Source organism: Mustela nivalis (assembly GCF_964662115.1).
Source record: "Mustela nivalis genome assembly, chromosome: 3".
NCBI lineage: Eukaryota > Metazoa > Chordata > Mammalia > Carnivora > Mustelidae > Mustela > Mustela nivalis.
This window is the reverse complement of record NC_139022.1, coordinates 60,196,029-60,215,600: the sequence shown is the minus strand read 5'-3', so window position 1 is coordinate 60,215,600 and position 19,572 is coordinate 60,196,029. Positions and strand designations below refer to the sequence as shown.

At 36.4% G+C, this 19,572-nt stretch overlaps 1 long non-coding RNA gene across 2 annotated transcripts; it reads left to right on the top strand.

Moving 5' to 3' along the window:
* Positions 1-330: 330 nt before the first annotated feature.
* On the top strand, positions 331-17,188 carry LOC309860640. Of its 2 annotated transcripts, XR_014309511.1 has the most exons (3): positions 347-579; positions 15,957-16,114; positions 16,664-17,188. It is a non-coding gene; the product is annotated as an uncharacterized lncRNA (long non-coding RNA). The 2 variants fall into 2 exon arrangements; XR_014309510.1 differs by lacking the exon at positions 15,957-16,114 and having other exon boundaries at positions 331-579.
* The last annotated feature ends 2,384 nt before the right edge of the window (positions 17,189-19,572 follow it).

Below are 19,572 nucleotides of genomic sequence, written 5' to 3'. Positions count from 1 at the left end.
ATAGTGTGTGTACATGGTATGGTGTGTGTGTGTGTGTGTGTTTATAATATACACACATAGTATTTGGTTGCATATTAGCAACTAAAATCCCTCTTGTGAAATAAACGTTCCTCAGTATGACACTACATCCCCTAACAATACTCCGGTGTTTCTAGAACATAATATTATGTTCTGAACTTAGAGCTATGTGAACAAATTCACACCCAAAGGAAAACCAGCAAAGTGCCTGGCTTGCTTCCAGGTTCACTTTCCTCATTGTTTTGCAGGAATGAAGAGCAATTTTGTGGTTGAAAATGAAAATGTCTTTTCCCAACTGTGATCAGTTCTTCTGACCTGGCAGAAATGATTTCAAGCCTGTGTCTTTCAGGTCTTGAAGTCTTCTGCTTCAAAACAATTTCTGCTCAAGAGGACGCTCTCTGGTCCTCAAGTCCTGGTCTACATTTTCTGCTTGATCTTACCTTGCTTTCTTGCATATGCAACTTCTTACTAGAATTTCATAAGTTCTTTTTTATCCCAAGGCTTCCCAAGAGGAAATGTACTATCCAAGGATGGGACTTTGAACGACTTCAGGATGTACGGGTAAGAGTTAAGTTAAGACTAATCAGGTCTTTGAGTCAAAGTACCTGTAGGGCTAGGCTCAGCACAACATGGTCCTCATATAGCATAAAATTCAGACAGTTCAACTCAGGTCAAAATAAAAAATTCTGATTGGCACCAAAACAGTGCTTCTGTCTCTTTTACATGTTTTATTTTATTGTCACAAAATAGGGGACTATAGAGGGGAAAGCCACTCTTGGATTACAGTACAATTTTTTTTAACAAATTATGTAATCACTTTGGCTGATTTCACATTAAATATTTACAAAGCAAGGTAGTTACATAAAAACAAATGGAACTAAGCTTTGGAGAATTAGCTGCTAGAATCTTATTTGTGATTAACTGAACTGTTTGACATTGGTATTATGCAAGCAACCTCAAAAAGAAAACAGTTAACAACAGATAAGTTACTGGATGGAAGTGTTTCTTTTTTTTTTTTTCTTTTAACATGTAGAAATGGAGGAGTGAATTAGTTAAGAGTTCTATGAAAATAATATAAATATGAATTTAAATTAGTGATAATTATTTAATGTATTCTAAAAATATTAACATTATTTCAATTTTAGCAATTACAGATGGAGTTAAGTATATATTTTAAATTCAATTCCATTTAACAGAATTCAAATTTGAAATTGTCCCAAATCTCTAAAGTTTGAAATCATTCAAAATGTGATACTTTATTTTAAAAACTAGACAAAATCAATCCAAATCTATAGATTATTAAGATTTGGAGATGATAAAGCTAACAACAAATTTATCCTTCCCACCATCTCTCTTTTCCTTTATTTATTTATTTTTTAAAGATTTTATTTATTTATTTGACAGAGAGAGATCACAAGCAGGCAGAGAGGCAGGCAGAGAGAGGAGGAAGCAGGCTCCCTGCTGAGCAGAGACCCTGGACCCTGGGATCATGACCTGAGCCGAAGGCAGCAGCTTAACCCACTGAGCCACCCAGGCGCTCCCCCCACCATCTCTCTTTTCTTTACATGCCTCTCTGCTGGTTCATGCCTTTCAGTGCTTAAATGTTTTTGTTTTATTTTTCCAAAGTAAAAGATTCATAGTGGGTTTTCATTTCTATTTTCATAGGCTTCTTTGGTATCTTAAAAATCCTTTAAAAGGGATATCTGACCATTTTCAGAGGCCAAACATTTTATATTGCTTCCCCAGTCCCCAAAATTAATTAATATCATTCAGTACCTTGAAAAATGAAGAGGTAAATAAATGGTGCTGTTATAAATCCAAACAAATTATAAAAATTCATTAGATTCTCCTCTTATTAAAAAGGATACAACTACTAGTAAAATAACTTGAGGAATTGAGCTTGAGTTATTTTAAAATATGCTGAAAATTGTAATAGATCTATTGGCTTTTTGAAAGAAGAGCTTGCTTGGGCCTCTTGACTCTCACCTCTATTAGCATATATATCACTGCTGGGCAATGTATGCAACCTACAGAACTTAGCAAAATCTTACCCTGTAGAATAAAGTAGAAGTTGAAAGAGAAATATGCCTATGAGTTTTCTTGCTTTTTGTATTATGGAAAGTTCAGCCATAATAGGTCCCTCTGCAGTAAGAACAGCTGCATGTATAAGATGGAAGGAAAGGTTGTATGTCAATCATCTCTCTCCTTGCCTCTCCTAAAATGTCAGAAAATTCTAGAAATGTGAAGCCAGAAGGGATCTTCAAGATCACTTAATTGGACTGCATTGTTTAAAAATTATGGGAATGAGACCTGCATAAATTAATTGACTTATCCAAGGTCATACAACTATGCTCTGAGAATCAGAAATCTAGCTTCTAAACCTCTTCACCTTATAGAAGCACAGTAGGACACTTTCCAACAAAGAGCCAAAGACAGACATCATCTAGATGTACCATTTCAACAGGAAATGGTGCTGTCAGATGTCTCACGTCTTCTTCGTGACTACTGTGTCTCTTCCAGTTGGCAGAAATAGCAAAACAAGAAGGAACATAAATCTATTTCTTTCGTCAAAGTTTTTAACTTCTAATTTGAATGATGGTTTTCACCTCTAGCTTAAAAGTTAAAATTTAGCAATTTTGTTGTTAATTTAAAAGTAATGGAAAATAGTACTTTGATTCTTGCAATCTCTAAACTTCATACACAAGACTTCAGGCCTCAGGGATAAATTACCAGTGGCTCAATATGTTAATAATTTATAAAGCCAAATAGCTTCACACCAGGATATTGGGTAGGCAAAATCCAAAGAACGTAGCTTTCTTCATTTATTGCATACCATGCATCACATCACTGACAAAGATATTCACCTTGAAGTCAAAGGGTAAAATAATAATAATAAAAATACCTACTACGTGCTCAATTTCTATGTCAGGCAGAAGATGAGGGGAGGAGTAAGGAAGAGACCTTCCCCTCAGAGAGTTTACTTTTGAGCAGGTGAGACACGATGGCATGCACACAAATGACCACAGTTCAAAATATGGCATTTCCATTAAAAAAAAACAAAAAACAAAAAACAAAAAAAACCCACAAGACTCTAAAAAAGTTAGAGCTCTCTAGGGAACACGAAAAGCATTACGAAATGAGTGGTCTGTACGATAAAACTTGGAAGCTCCCATAGCCCTGGGATTGGCAGGAAAGATGGAAATGGTCCAGGGCTGATGTTGCCTAAAAGCATCTCAAACCCTCTCCTGTGTTCTTTGTCGTTTCTTGCCTCTGTACTTTGTTCAGAACGTTTCTTCTTCAAAGAGAGTTACCTGCCCCCACCTCTCTATTCCCTCACCTCCTCCATTATTTGGAGAAAATGTGTGAATCAATATCAAGGGCTGAACAGCTTTAGAAATGTGAATAACTGCTTCCCAAAGGCTATACCCCCATCTCTGCTTTTAGTGCCCTCCCCACCAACACCCCCCCCCCAGTGCACCCCCTGCCTAGCCAAGGGCTGCACCCAGAGCAGCTGATCAGTAGGGTTATTCATTCATTCATATATGTTTACTGAGCTCAGACTAAGGTGAGACATTATGTTAGGAGGTAAAGGAGATGGACAAAATTAATGTGGTCCTCACATTAATATCTATAAACTCCACAGAGTTTACAGATATTTAAATAAGCAGCTGCAACAATATGGTGGACGTGATGACAGTGCAAACATGGGGTGGTGTGGTGGTACAAGGCAAGGACACTTTCCAGGCTTCGCAGGGTCCAGAGAGTTTTCCACAGAGAGTCATGAAGGATGATTAGGGGAACTGCCGTGACTCAGGAAGCAGGAAGTGTGTGTTTTTGCAGTGAGGCACCTACGGGGGCAGTGACCAGTAGGAACATCAGGCAGAGTGATGCTGCCCAACGCTTGCAAGTGAAAACCTCACAAACGCTGTGACTGAGTTTACTGACCAAAGGTCAAAGGAAGGGAAGAGGGAGCTGAAGTTTTCCTAGGGTCTGTGAAAGGAAGGTCTGCCGGCAGATTGGAGGTGGGGAATCTATTAACTAAAGGGAAAAGAACCTGAAATAAAAGATGGGGGATTGTAGCCTTTTGAAGCTCTCTCCTTGCTAATTATGACCCAAGGTCAATCTGTCAGAAATCAGAACAGATAATGCTTCAAACTGACAGGACTTGTTTTCATGCAAATATCTCTTGAAATGCAAACTAATGGGGAAAAAAAGAGTAAGAAAACACTGTGTGAAAGGCGGCAAAGTTCAGCAGCAATTTCTTTATACAAAAAAAAAAGCAACCCTGAGAAAGAGGTGGGAAAAATAACTCTTTCCAGCAGATTGCAAAATCTATTCCCTGTAGATTATGTGCATCTACATGTTCTTTAAATTCCATCCTTTGAAACATTACATTCTTTTAAAACATCCCAAATAGAATAGACCTTATGAACATCTTCACTTTATAATTTTAACAGAACAGGGACTAGTGCCCACCAATGCAAAGGAAATATTCTTTAAATAACGGGATGACAGCTTTTCGAATAAAACAGTATGAGGTGTCCTGGTTAGGGGCTTAGGTGGGAAAAAAAAAAGAGAGAGAGAGAGATTTAAAGATAGGGAGATAGGGTACTTGACTCCAAAAATGGTGCTGTGAGACTGAATATTGTGGGCTGAGGAAATGTGTTTTGCTCTGTTCTGTTTAATTCTGAGGTTAAAAGCAGTAGTCAAACCATGACAGCGAGGAGCTTTCTGCTCTGTTATATTACAGCTCACTTATTTCCCTCCAAATATTAAACAATGCCAAAAAATCTTTTAGTTATTTGGGATGCGATCCATTTTCATTTCTCTCTTGTCCTTTTTTGGTTGTGAGATGACAGTTTAATATTCCAGGCTCCAAACCAGAACTTGGCAAATGGATTTAAAAAAAAAAAAAAAAAAAGTTAAATGCCGTAGGGAAGAAAAAAGGTATGCAATTAATTTTCCACAAGAAACTGTGAAACTGGTGCTAAGATGACTATGTTTATTATCTATTTACTTCATACAACTCTTGAAATATTTCAGAACACCATAGCATGTAGGTAATTTTACTAAACTTAGTTAACTCTTGGTTTTACAGTATGAATATTCACTTTATTATCTTCCACTTCAGCATCTTTTTAAGAGTTGATATGTAATTATCTGAAATTAAGTGCAGCATTGTGCAGTGACTAAAAACCCAAGTTTGAAGACAAAGTTGAGTTTCAATCTCACTCATGACTCCTAAGTTGTGTCACTTTGGGACCCTTACTTAACCTCTCTCAGTGTTATTTGTATCATCTTTAAAAGTGATATATTAATAATTCTAAATTCACCATGCTTTTCTGAGGATTAAGTAATGTAAAACAGAGCTGATACATGTAAATAAGTGGATACATAATAGGCTTTGGGTAAATAGGAGCTCTTGTTATTATTGTTCGATGAATGTTCTTGTCCTGAAGATTTAGAAGTTTCCTTGGCCAAGGTCACCTTTTTATTCATACCAGTAGTTTTGTAGGTATTTCTGAACATTATTACATTGCAAATCAATGTTAATCTGAATATGTGGACAACATTATAACCAGCTCCAAGAATGAAACACGTCAAAAAAAAAAAAAAAAAAAAGAATTTTACTGGAATGATGCGTTTTTGAATATACCTAACCTGCTTAAGAGCTGGAAGTTGGTCACTCAGTCCAGTCTCAGAAATTGCCCCCTCATAGTACTGTATGCACATTTCAAAATATCAGACAGAAGAAAACCTCATTTGCCAGTTGTCTTGCTTAACACCAAACATGGTAGGGAACGCAATCTGTTGGTGACTGTGTAGCTTCAGGGCTTTCTTTCAAATGCTAGTTTAAAAAAAAAAAAAAAAATGACTATGGCCAGGAGAAATTCCAGTTCTGAAAATACTATGCACCATTGACACATTTGTCTTTTACTTAGGGAAATGTTAAGTTTTTGAAGTACATTTTGGGTGTAATGGACTTGGAAAATATCTCTAAGATGAGCTTCTCATGGTTGTTTCATTCAACATCAGTTTGGGACATCTATTTTATGTGTTTGGCCCTTGGGTAGCTGCGGGGCTGCAGCAAGGATTGAAATGTAGCTCTGGACTCATAGAGATTACAGTTAGAATTGGGGGTAGGGGCATATGAGGGGGAATATTGAGAAATTAATAGGCCTTGCTAATGCAGTGTATATAATAAATTCTGTAAATGAGAAAATGTAAAATAGTATAAGAATACATTTGCATTTGATTTCTGGCAAGATGTTGAATAATGGTAAGGCTTTAATCAACCAGTCAATGTACATTAGTTGAGAACTACTGTTAGTGATTCAGGCATGGTTTGACAGTGGGAAAGTGATGCTTCTACTGGACCCCTCCCTGGCCACATCAAGTAAGCAAGCAATCTAAACAAAAATTGCAGTTTTTTAAGCAAATGTGACTTAAGGCTGGCTTCCCGTAGCACCTTCACTCTCCTATGGGCTGTTGTTTTAAATCCTTTCTGTGTAATCAAACACTCCATGCTGTTGAGACTTCACTGTGAAATAAGAAAAAATAATTATTATAATCCAATGCCTCAGTCCCCAAAAACATTTGTTTATAATTTTACTTGCAGAGACTAGTAAAATCCCAAACACGAAATCAAATCCTCAGCACCAGGGGAAATGGAGAACTCTTGACCAGCTAAATATTCACTATCTTTATCAATAGATTTTTGAAGAAAATATGTCAAATCATATTCAGTATTAACTTAGTGCTACCTCTTTGTGTTACCATTTGTTTGATCCAAGTTTGTTTCATAGCTTCTGGTCATCTCTAACTAAGTCTATCCTTGACAACTTTTCAATAAATATAAGGGACACCAGTGTGGCTCTGTTGGTTAAGCATCTGCCTTTGACTCAGGTCATGATCCCAGGGTGATCAAGCCCCACAGGCTGTGATCAAGCCCCACAGGCTCCTTGCTCAGTGGAGATCCTGCTTCTCCCTCTGCCTACCACTCCCCCTGCTTGTGCTGGCTCTCTCTCTCTCTCTCTCTCTCTCTGGCAAATAAATAAATAAATCTTAAAAAACAAAAACAAACAAACAAAAAAACACTTATGAGATGGAAGAGGATGGGGGTGCCTGGCTGGCTCAGTTCGTAGAGATTCAACTCTTTATCTTGGGGTCATGAGTTTGAGCTCCATGTGTGGCATAGAGTTTACTTAAGAAACAAAAAAGAAGAAGATGGAGGGGGGAATAAATCTTAATTATGCTGCTGATCTTTTCTGTAAAGTACTCTATAAATATGTCAAGAAGCTATTCACACAAGAGGAGACTTACTAATAATATTCTTATGTTTCTTTCATTAAAACTAGAGAACAGTTCAACCCCCCCAACCCCTTTGTTCTTGTTAACTTTCTGATCCCAATCAATAGGACAAGGTCTGAAATAAAGTTGAAATGATTATGAAATTGATGCATATCTAAATAAATGTATATACCTAAAGTATAATTTTTAAACAAATCTAAATCTTCTTTGGAACCAGATAATATTCAAGTTATAAGAAAAATTTATACAGATAATCACACATATGTGCACACACATATGCACACAGACATGCTTGGTGAAGGACCTAAATTGGGTTGGAGGAAAGTAGAAAAATTTAAGGAATCAGTTACTCTTTATCAAGGCCTCAGTTAAGAAGCTCTCTTAAGAAAAGAAAAATCGGGGGTGTGTGTACCTGAGTGGCTCAGTCCTTAAGCATCTGCCTTTGGCTCAGGTCATGATCCTAGAGTCCTGGGATTGAGCCCCACATTGGGCTCCTTGCTCAGTGGGAAGCCTGCCTCTTCCTCTCCCACTCCCCCTGCTTATGCTCCCTCTCTAGCTGTGTCTCTCTCTGTCAAATAAATAAATAAAATCTTTAAAAAAAAAAAAGAGAGAGAGAGAGAGAGAAGCCATCTTTAAGTACATTACATGAGGGACAAAATATGCAGTGCAATGATTTAAAAATTAACAGCAATAAGTCTTTTGAAAACTCCCATTAATTGAGAGTTAATTAATTAATTGTGGAAGCCAGAAGAACTTAATTTTATTTTCACAAAGGTCTATTTAAAAATGAAAACTTGAAAAACCCTGTCTATGGGCATACCATGCTGAACAGGCCTGATCTCTAAAATGGAAGTCTACTTTGACATCAGCATGTTTTCCACCTTTGTGCAATATCTAGAAGAGGAAAATATTTTATGTAATAGAGTTTCAAAAGTACCCTTAAAATACCCACATGGTTTAAAGAAATGTTCATTTAGATCAAGTCAGAATAAGAGAGTATAAGTGGGACATTTTGGGACCCAGGTGAGTCCAAATGATTTGAGAACTGCTGCATTAAATCAGTACCAAAGAGGCAACCAATGTCAGAGGTATGTATTGCTTCAGACTCAAGACACGCTTGGGTGACAAGATGACACACAAATGAGGTGAATCCAATGTGCCATTTGAATTTCAGCCATACTCTAAAAAATAAAAAAGCACAAGTACTCAAGAATTGGTAAAACTCAAAGTTTTGCCAAAAGGAATATCAGCTAAGGACTTAGAATAAAATATTCATTACTTCTGAACTGGATTGAAAATAGAGAGAACTGAGTACTCCAGATGAGACTGAAATTATTTTTTCATCAACAAATACTCATTCTTATTAATTTCTAACATTTTACTTGATGTAAGGTTACAGCTATGATGCTGTCATGCCTGAACATGTTTCTGCCTTTGTGGAACCAGAAGTCTCGTTTAAGTCTTTAGTAGCACTATATACACTATGTATATACACTCTCTCTATAGATACATACACTACACACACACACAAACACATACACACACACGTGTGTGTGTGTTTATGTTCTTTCCTCCTGGATGTGTGTGTGTGAACCTTAGTCAATACCTTGACTATTGGGTGAGTTGGAGTTAGAAAATGGGCAGTGATGCATTTTTTGTTTTGAATTAGAAAATCAGTTCAACTTTCTGAAGCCAAATACAATGTACATGACACTGTGCTAAATTGTAAAGGAATGTTCACCCAAATTCAATAAACAAACAAAAAGATTAATTGGCTACTCATTAACATAAATAGGAACCTCATTTACTTGAACAAAAAGTAACTTTTAAAATATTGAACACTGGGGCTCCTGGGTGGCTCAGTGGGTTAAGCCTCTGCCTTCGGCTCAGGTCATGATCCCAAGGTCCTGGGATCAAGCCTGCATCTGGCTCTCTGCTCATCAGGAAATCTGCTTCCCCTTCTCTCTCTACCTGCCCCTCTGCCTACTTGTGATCTCTGTCTGTCAAATAAATAAATAAAATCTTTTAAAAAATAAAATAAAATATTGAACATTAATATATATCATGAAGGTGATGTGGCTTCTGGCATAAAGGGGGTCAGAATCCAGTGAGAGAGACCAGTAACAGAATATGGAAGGAGGGATAAATTTTGCCTAAATATCCAGGGAAGTCCTTCCAAAGATGCAACATTTTGGCTGAGACTTAGAAGATGAACTCAGAACCCCATGCATAAAAAAATAAAGTTCTAGGCAGAGGGCAGAGCATGGAGGATATATAACAGAGAGATCTGAAAACATCTGTGTGGCATGATTGGGAAAACACTGATTGAAGAGAATAGTAAGGGAGAGAGAAAATAAATGTCTTAGAGATGGTTTTAAGGATAGATTTAAAATAGCTTGAATGGGGCGCCTGGGCATTTCAGTGGGTTAAAGCCTCTGCCTTCGGCTCTGGTCATGATCTCAGGGTCCTGGGATCGAGTCCTGCATCAGGCTCTCTGCTCAGTGGGGAGCCTGCTTCCCTCCACCCCCCATCTGCCTCTCTGCCTACTTGTGATCTCTCTCTCTGTCAAATAAACAAATAAAATCTTAAAAAAAAAAAATAAAAGAGCTTGAATGACATCCTGAAGAACATGGGTTAAATTCTATGAAAAAGGGGGAATAATTTAAGGTTTTTGAACATAACTATCCCATGATCATAGCTGTGTTTTAAGTAGGATGAGTGATAAGATGGACTGGGAAGAGAAGAAAGGGAGAATCCACTATGATGAGGGAATAGTTTTCCAAGTTAGAGACAATGAATCCTCACCCTGGGTCTGAGACTAGTGAGCCTTCAACAAATACTTGTTGAATGAGTGAAAAAAAATTAATGTAATTAAGTGACAGTGGGGATAGATTTAAGAGTCATTACCTAAATAAAACTTACGTGATTTGGGAAGAATATGATGGAGGAGGTGAATGAACAATAGAGAAAATTAATGATTCCAGGGTTTCAGGATGAGCTAAGAGGGTAGGTTGTGTTGCCATTAACTGAGTGTGGAACTGGGTTGAGAATGTGGTTATAGTGATGGTGAGAGGGTGAGAGATTAACAACATCCGACAACTTACTGAGTTTGGGCTGATATCTTTATAACTGTACTACACTAGGTATGGAATCATTATCTGAAGGTTAGAAAAGAAGTCATAGCAAGAGAAAGAGTTGAATATCATCTGAGATTAGTCAAGGTACAGAGAGCTTGAGATTATAAGAGAAAGCAGTATAGCATGAGGAAAAAAAAAAATATGGCTTTCACAGATTGGGTGCCCAAGGAAGTGGTATCTGAGATGGAGATTAGCTAGCATGACGTTTATTAGGGAGAAGAATTAGAGTCTACACTTTGTGGAAAAGAAGACGTCAAGGTGTAATATAGTTTCAGCAGAAACCTCAGCTAATCCCCCAGGGTTTTCTGACTATGGTATGAACCTTTATAGTTGCCCCACGTTGGAACAGAGGCTGGGCCTTATCCCTCTGTACCCATCAGCCATTGGAAATGACTGTCCTGGGAACTAGGCATGATCTTTGGCTGAGTGACTCTCTTCAACTGCGGTAACTCCTAAGAGGTGCTAACAGTGGGGGTCTGTCTTCTATTCGTGCACCCAGCAGCAGGAGTTATAATTACTTCTTACCCAGAAGGTGTTCTTGGTGGTACATCACATATCTGCCAGGATGAGTAAGCACAAAGTAGTGTAGGAAAGCCTCCACTGAAAGAAGTGGATGGTGAAGGGTGAAATAGAACAAGGGTTTCTGGAGGTAAAAGAACACTAGGATACTGGTGCACTTTGGAAGCCAAGATTCAAGAAGGAAGAGAAACACAACAGATATACTATCTGAAGGAAGTTTAAAGAACAAGAAAGGAACATTGAAGTTTGGCACAAAAATGATTATTATTTTTTTGAACGTTGCTATGGACAAGGGGAGAAAATAGAGAATTGTTTGGCCCAAAGTAATCATCATTGAAATCACAGAAGCAGAGGGGAAGTCAATGTGCTAAGGAAGAAAATAACAGGCAGCAAAAGAACGTGTTCTCATTCTGTTCAGAAGTTCACCTGCCATTACTAATCTCCTACTCTGACTTGATTTCATCCAACACAAGAAGTAAAAATGCTAAATCCTAGAATAGCAGACTAATTAAATTGGCTCAGCAATAGGTTCATTTCAGATGAGAAAACCCATCTGATGAAAAGAGTTTTCTTTACTCCTGTGAATTTGCTGGTAACAGTCCTCTTGAAAGACTCCAAGTTATGTTTCATTCAAGATGTTCAAGAAATGCTTTCCTAGATATCCATTTAGAGTCCTAAAATTCTCTAAGCAACTTTATGGTCTGATAAACTTCAAGCTATTTTCCAGATTAAGCTTTGGATAGAGTGAACGCCTGTGTCTGGTTGGAAGCCCAGTTCTATGGAAAGGCATAAATAAATACCCTTATTTAAAGTCACAGAAAGCCTGACAGCATTCTTGACAGCATATTGCTAAAAACAACCCAAATATCCTCAAAGAAAAGAAAAAACTTTTCTTCAAAGAAAGATAAAAAGCAAAGAAACATTTATTGACCAGTTATTACGCTCAAGACACTTTTTCAGATGTTTGCATGCAGTATGCCATGTGTCTTCACTCCAATTCTGTGAGCTATCCCCTGTCTTATAAATAACATTCCTGTGTCTCAGTTTTCCAAATGCATGCCCAATATTACATACTCTATAAAGAACAGAACTAGGCTTAATAAATGTCTGAATGACTGACTATTTCATTCATTTGCATTATTAAACATCTGCTTTTGTATTATCAGAACTCAAATCATTTGATAGCAAAGCTCAATCCTCAATTTTTATCTTCATGATTATTTTCATTTTTTGTGTACTTATTTTTATACATCATAATGTTTTAGAAACACATTAAAAAAAAAAATCCAGCACAGCTGCCTGCAGTGGTAATCCAAGTTACATGAACAAAATGACTCAGGTGGTCACCATCGTCCCACAAGGATGCAGCTGTTCCATAATGCACTTTGGGGGGACACCAAGAATAGTGCCTGGAGTGGTGAAGACTAATACATATCGTTTTTCAAGTGACTTATATAGCATAAAATAGTCACTCTTTATTGAGCGAAATTGGTAAGGTTTTTTTCTCTTCTTTTTAAAAAACTTTTTTTCAATTAAAACAATTAGAAAGATTGAATAAATCATAGTATGTTAGAAAAAGGTAAACTAGCAAAGAGAAAACAGAGATATCTCACTCATTTTCCTACCTGTTGGCTATAGAACTTCTGTGACAAAGAAAAAGGTGTTTGGGGGCCAAGTATATATATTCAACTCATTTAAATGATTGGAGCATTCACATAGGATCTGTTAAATTAATTAAGGTAGCCAGTAGACTAAGATGGTTTTAATATGCCAGGAGTCTTTGCGAACAAACCGAAACCTAAGCCTGTAAATGCCTCAAGTTTAAAAAATGAAAAACTAAGGACAACCAGTCACAAACAGCCAACTAAGCTTTTTCAAATAATGTCACTTCTTAAGCCATCAAATAAAGCTTTTAGATAAGCCAATTAAATAATGTCCTTACTTTGCTTCTACCTCTTCTGTAGACAAGTCTTACCCACAGCTCCTGGAGGTGGAGGGCTCCTGACCTCTTCCAGTTTGGTAATGTCTCATTCCAGCCAATTTTTGCTCTAATAAGCTTTTAAAATTTTATATGCCTCAATTTATCTTTCATCAGCTGAATGGTCTTTAATTCAATTCTCTTTTATATTTACATGCTGAATAACAGAAGCCTACTCCTTTTTTAATGTCTATGTAGTAAAATTATGTAACTATCCGTGTAATGATGCTTTTAAAACATTTTATTTAGAACTAAATCTGAAGAATGAATTGCTGATGGAAAATACGCTGTATTTTCGAAGGAGGATTTTGGTATCAGTTGTTGCAAATAGAAATGAGTTAGCAAAGTCTATTCTTAATAAGCTTTATGCAGAAATGTTTGACCTCTGGGTATTTCTATAGTACAAATAAATTGATAAGTTAATATAATATCTTATTTTTGGACAATATGTGGTACATTATACCCTATTATTCACCAGGGATTTTTTTCAGTAACACCTGAACACATAGAAGTTAATTCCAATAATTGAAAATATTTAAAAAAAAAGAAAATATTCTTCTGTAAAGAAAGTTGATTTTATAATTCTACATAGTCCTGAATTCACACAAACATTTATATGTATGTCTACTTTGGATAATATACAAGAATTGGCTAGTGTTGATCAGTAATTTAATAAATTAATAGGTTGTACTTACATTAACACATTAATCTCCTAATTATCTGTTCTCTTCACAAATGCTTAAACAAGCTTTTAAAAATGTTTTAGTGCTTCATAAAGGTAAACCAGGAGTACTTGAACAGGAAATAGATTAAGGATTCATCCTATAGATGAACAGCTGTATTTATGATCAAATATATACCTCAATATTTTTCCCCAGGGAATGAGACATATTTGTAGAAGCTAGGAAAAAAAATTCTTGGCTCTGTCTAATTTGACATAGACAATCTGTCACCAGTACTTGCTCTAGGAAAATAAGCATATCTTCTCAGTGAAGCTCTTTCATTATTTTATGTGTAGGTTGACAAGTAGAGGAGGTTAAATCATACAGCTAGAAATTTAAAAATATATATATATATATATATATATATATATATATATATATATATATATTTTATGAGGACTGGTGAGGAGCACTCACTGCATAATTACTTATAGAACTAATAGTAAAGAAGAGTTCAAAAGGATACATTCTAGTATATATATAATACTCTATGTTTGACAATGTAGATATAAGACAATTATATATATATAAGTATTTTTTATACACAAACACACATACATATTTGTTTTTGAGAGAGAGAGAGAGAGGAACACAAGTGGGAAGGAGAGGCAGAGAGAGAGAGAGGGAGAGAGAGAATCTTAAGTAGTCTCCAACCTCAGCACAGAGCCCAACTTAGGGCTTGATCTCAGGACCCTGAAATCGTGACCTGAGCCTGTATCAAGAGTCAGATACTTAACCGACTCAGCCGCTGAGGTTGTCCTATGGAACAATTATATTTTAAAAAAATAGAATGAGGAAAAAAAATGAAAAAAATTGTTTTTATAAATAATGGTGGTTGTAACAGTATTATCAGAAGACAGTAATGCATGTGATATTGAATAAAAGAAATGAGAAATTATAGGATACTGTAATTCTGAGATCCCCTGTGTCCTTGAGAACTAGTGTTTCCAAGGAGAATGTGAAAGGAGAAACAGATGGAATGTAAAACAGATTAAGTAAAAGTTGTATTCTAAAATTTGTATAGCACATATTAGTATGAGCTCATGAGATATTTTATCTTTAATATGCACTTACATAATATATAAATTATATACATATACATACATGTATATAATATATATAAAATGTATTAGCTACATCCACTAAAAATCTTACATTAACTCTGCCCACTGAAAAGCTCTAGAAACAATGGTCTGTCTATCCAACCGCAATGAGCAAGCTAAATATTGTATGCCTCCCAGTGAAAAAACAGAATACCTGTCTGCAGCCTTGCCAAAGGATCCAAACTGGGATAGATTTGGGATAAATCATTATGAGTTCCGCTTTAACATGCTGTGTGCTATGCAAGTGGAAGAGCATAGTAACCATCTGAAAATACACTGAAGGCCTTATAAGACTAGAATAAATATTTAAGGGACATTTTTATGGTGTGGCATTTGAAACAATAAAAATCAATGAGTTGTATGTTGAGAGAAATAGCAGAAGTCTAAAGTGTGAACTGTAAGAAATCAAGAATCAAAATATGGAGGTATTGGGGGGATATGTAAAAGAGATAAAGGGGTTTAAGAGAACAGCTATTGTAATGAACACTGAGTAATATATAAAAATGTGGAAACATGATATTGTACACCTGAAACTAATGAAATGCTACCTTCATTACACTTTAGTAAAAATAAATAAATAAACAAAACAAAGTGTTAAAAAGAAGAATCAAAACATAGATAAATAATCATAAAGAAGATCCATTGAGCATTTCAGAGGAGTGAGAGAAGCAATAAGATCATAGGGGTCACAGGAGCAGAAAGTTGAAAGAAGCGAAGTTTGTGAGATACCAGTTTTCAGCCGAAGTCCTAAACATTCAAGATGTGGTCATCAGTTCCATGGCCTTACTGTGGTGAAATGTTAATAATAATTGCACCTTGAAATTGCTAAAACCAAACAGAAAATGTCAGGAACCTCATCTGCACTTTAAATTTAAGTAACTACAAAAATAAAACCTTTGTAAATGTACACTGTGGAATTATTAACATTTTCATTTTCTGAAGGAGAAAGCTGATACACAGAGATATCAAGTGACTTTGGAAATCCAAGTTAATTGAGAATGAACCTTTTTTTTTTTAATTATTATCATCAGGATCTTCTTAGACCACCCTATCTCTATGATTTCAGATTTCAATTAAAATGTTAAAGGTCCTCCTATGTGTATTTATCAGTTATCGGTGTCCACTTAAAAAGAGATTGAAAATTCATAGCCTGATTCTATGTTTTGAGGAAACATGAAAGAAGCATCATAGCAAGATGGACAACAGAGGGTGCCATCCACTTTGTGCATAAGATGCTTTGACTAATCATTTCCTGAATGGTTACTAAGTGATGCTTCATAAAATTCTTGGCTACTGAGTGTTTTAAACTGCAACAGATGTGAAATGGTGAGTAATATACTTCCGTATTTTTCTCCCTAAAGGCAGTTGCAATTCAAATCATCAAAGTCAAAGCAAAGGCAAATTGACTATACTTAATTAAATGTTGATGCCAATGGAAAGCCTTATACAGTATCTGGAGATGTTAACAAAGAAAAGCTTGCAAAATGAAATCAGCAGCTACTTGGTGTTAACTGATTTCCGAGTCAAGAAAGAGGGGGTACAAATAGTAGACCAACTTCCATGCTGATAGTTAACAACTGACTTCCAGGGAAATGTCATTCTTGAATAGTGGCTTTGCTAATTGCTTATTTTAGATTTTTTCCGTTGAACAGAATTACAGATTCCTCCTACAATTTCCTAGGAAAACATTTACTTAAACCTTCCTTGACTTTTCAGTGCAATAACAATAAAAGGCATCACCTTCTGGTACTTAAGTTGAACACAATGCTTTCAGCAGAGTCGTTCTATATTTGCAATAAACTTATTTCTCATGAAGGATCAAAATCCTCACATATGGAAAAAGTAACCAGCCATTTTCAATATGCTTTGTGACAGATGCTTTCACAAGCAAAATGAAGCATGGAATCCACAGGTTTCCAATGAAGAACTTAACTGAGAATAACGTGAACAGCTGGCAAACTTTCTGATTCCCCCAAGAGGCACATCTCAGAAGGCCATTGCAGCGTTCCTGCCTCCCTCCTAAGCTTCCTTCCACTGCCACCGAGCCCCTATCACGTGCATGCAAACGAAACACTGGAATCTAAAAATTATTAGATTCTCTGACCAAGACCTGATATTCTGGCAGCTTCCTCAGAACTTCTGTGAACACTTTTTTTGGTCTGAGTATGTAAATTTTGTATTATTGATTATTTCAAAGCAAGATTGTTTATACCTCCAATTTTTTTACTTTACTTTCCAAAGCAAACATTGAATTTCCATTTTGTTATTTTCAGATTCTTCCAGACATACAGCTCTATATACCAGTGATACACGGAACTTTTTGGGAAATAGATCAGAGGTTCTCAACCTTTCTATGTACAAGATTTTCTTTTTAAAATCAAAAACCTCAGACTCTGCTTATGATAGTAGTTATATTTTTTTTAGATTTTTATTTATTTATTTGACAGACAGAGATCACAAGGAGGCAGAGAGTCAGGCAGAGAGAGAGAGAGAGAGAGAGAGAAGCAGACTCCCTGCTGAGCAGGGAGCCTGATGCAGGGCTCCATCCCAGGACCCTAGGATCATGACCTGAGCCCAAGGCAGAAGCTTTAACCCACTGAGCCACCCAGGCGCCACTATAGTAGTTGCATTTTTATTAGCAGGTGATTAAGGACTTACAATGATGGTAAAACGTTACAAGGATCCACTTTCATTTTTTAATTATATTTTATTTATAATATCAACATCTGTATGCACTTGGAAAAATAAAATTTATTTCATAATACCGAGATTTTTACCCATATATTTGCAAATACTATAAAATATTTTAAAAAGAATTTTCAAATATTATAAAATATAACTCTACCCTCTAGTTTTACTTTTCCCTTTCTATTCTTAAGAGCACCAGAGGATGCATTTTTATCTTAAGATCTTTCATGTTTCAGAAGAAGATTCAATAAAGACAGAAGCATTATGGTCAAAAGTAAGGCCATTTTCATAAGGAAGATGTGGTCCATATAAACTATGGAGTATTATGCCTCCATTAGAAAGGATGAATACCCAACTTTTGTAGCAACATGGATGGGACTGGAAGAGATTATGCTGAGTGAAATAAGTCAAGAAGAGAGTCAATTATCATATGGTTTCACTTATTTGTGGAGCATAACAAATAACATGGAGGACATGGGGAGATGGAGAGGAGAAGGGAGTTGGGGGAAATTGAAAGGGGAGGTGAACCATGAGAGACTATGGACTCTGAAAATCAATCTGAGGGTTTTGAAGGGGAGGGGGGAGTGGGATGTTGGGTGAGCCAGGTGGTGGGTATTAGGGAGGGCACAGATTGCATGGAGCACTGGGTGTGGTGCAAAAACAATGAATTCTGATACTCTGAAAAGAAATTAAAAAAAAAAAATAAGTACTCAGAAGAAAAAAAATGGATGAATATTAACTACTTAAAGAAATAGAACAAAAATTCTCTGTAAATATATGGTTGAGAATATTTAAGGACTCTGAACTAAAATAAATGGGATGTAATCTTAGGGAGTCAATAAAGAGATGTAATGAATGAGAAAAACCAAAAAAAAAAAAAAAAATAGTAAGGCCATTTTCTTGCTCTAGTCCAGTGGCTCCACCGCACATACTAAAGATCCAAGCTGCAAAGGCCAGAGGATCCTTTAAGGTTCTTCAAACATGCTGCTTCTCCTGTCTCACCAACTGCAAGTGATGATGTACATCATTCATACCCTGGACACATCCAAGGTCTCTCGACCCACTCGATCCACCCCACAGTAACGCCCAGCTAACCCCTATTTTCTCTGCTGAACAATTACAGAGTTGTCTTCCTCTTCCTTGGCAGAGGCTGCATGCAGTCACAGACCCCAACTTAGATGAGTAAGTCTTCCCTTCTACCCTCCTCACCTCCTGCACAAGCCTTCACTACATTGCTGATCACGGGAGACTCAGAGCAAATGTAACTTCCCCTGTGAGGTTGCCTCAGTATCTCTAAAAGTATTTGCACTCATGGAATGTACACTTCAAGTCACTTATACAAGTGATTTCAAAACAATATAATCTCTCTGATTGCCCTTTGCAAGCAACATAGAGCAGGAACGGTATAATAATTATTATAGTATATTCAATGCTTGTCCTTCAGTGGTTGCCAACAAATGTCCCCTAGCCTTTAACAGCGCTCTCAGATTGTATGAAATCAAGCTCAAGGAACTTAGATTTATCAAAACCCTTAATAAGTGGCTCCAGTCTGTTTTTTTCATTCACATCTCTCTACAATTGGCCTCGTGCCTGCCTGCCCTTTGCCAGAAATTACCAGGCATTTTAGTCACATGACTTTATTTTTTGTCAAGTTCATTCGTTTGTTCGTTCTTTCTTTCCTTTTCATTCTTTTTGCTTTCACAGAATGCTATCATCATTCAGTTGATATATTTCCTATGATACCTTAGTGATCCTTACTCAACTTCATCCCCTGATCTTTTTATTGAAGTATTCCTCATCTTTTATGTGTAATTAAAATATTACTTCTGTGGAAACATCTTTAATTTACCAGTCAGAATTAATTGGCTTTTTTTCTCCTCTGTCTCAGAATACTTCACATACACTTCATTTAAAGCAGAAAATACAGGGTAGTCTGCGCCTTGCTGTGGTAACAGATAAAGCCCGAAATCTCAGCAGTTAGCCCAGTAAAGCTGATTTCTTGCTTTATAAAACCTAATGTAAGTCTGGTAACTTCCCAGGGTAGCTGTTCTCCATCAGACGACTTGATTAGTCACCAGGCTGCTTCCAAATTGTGT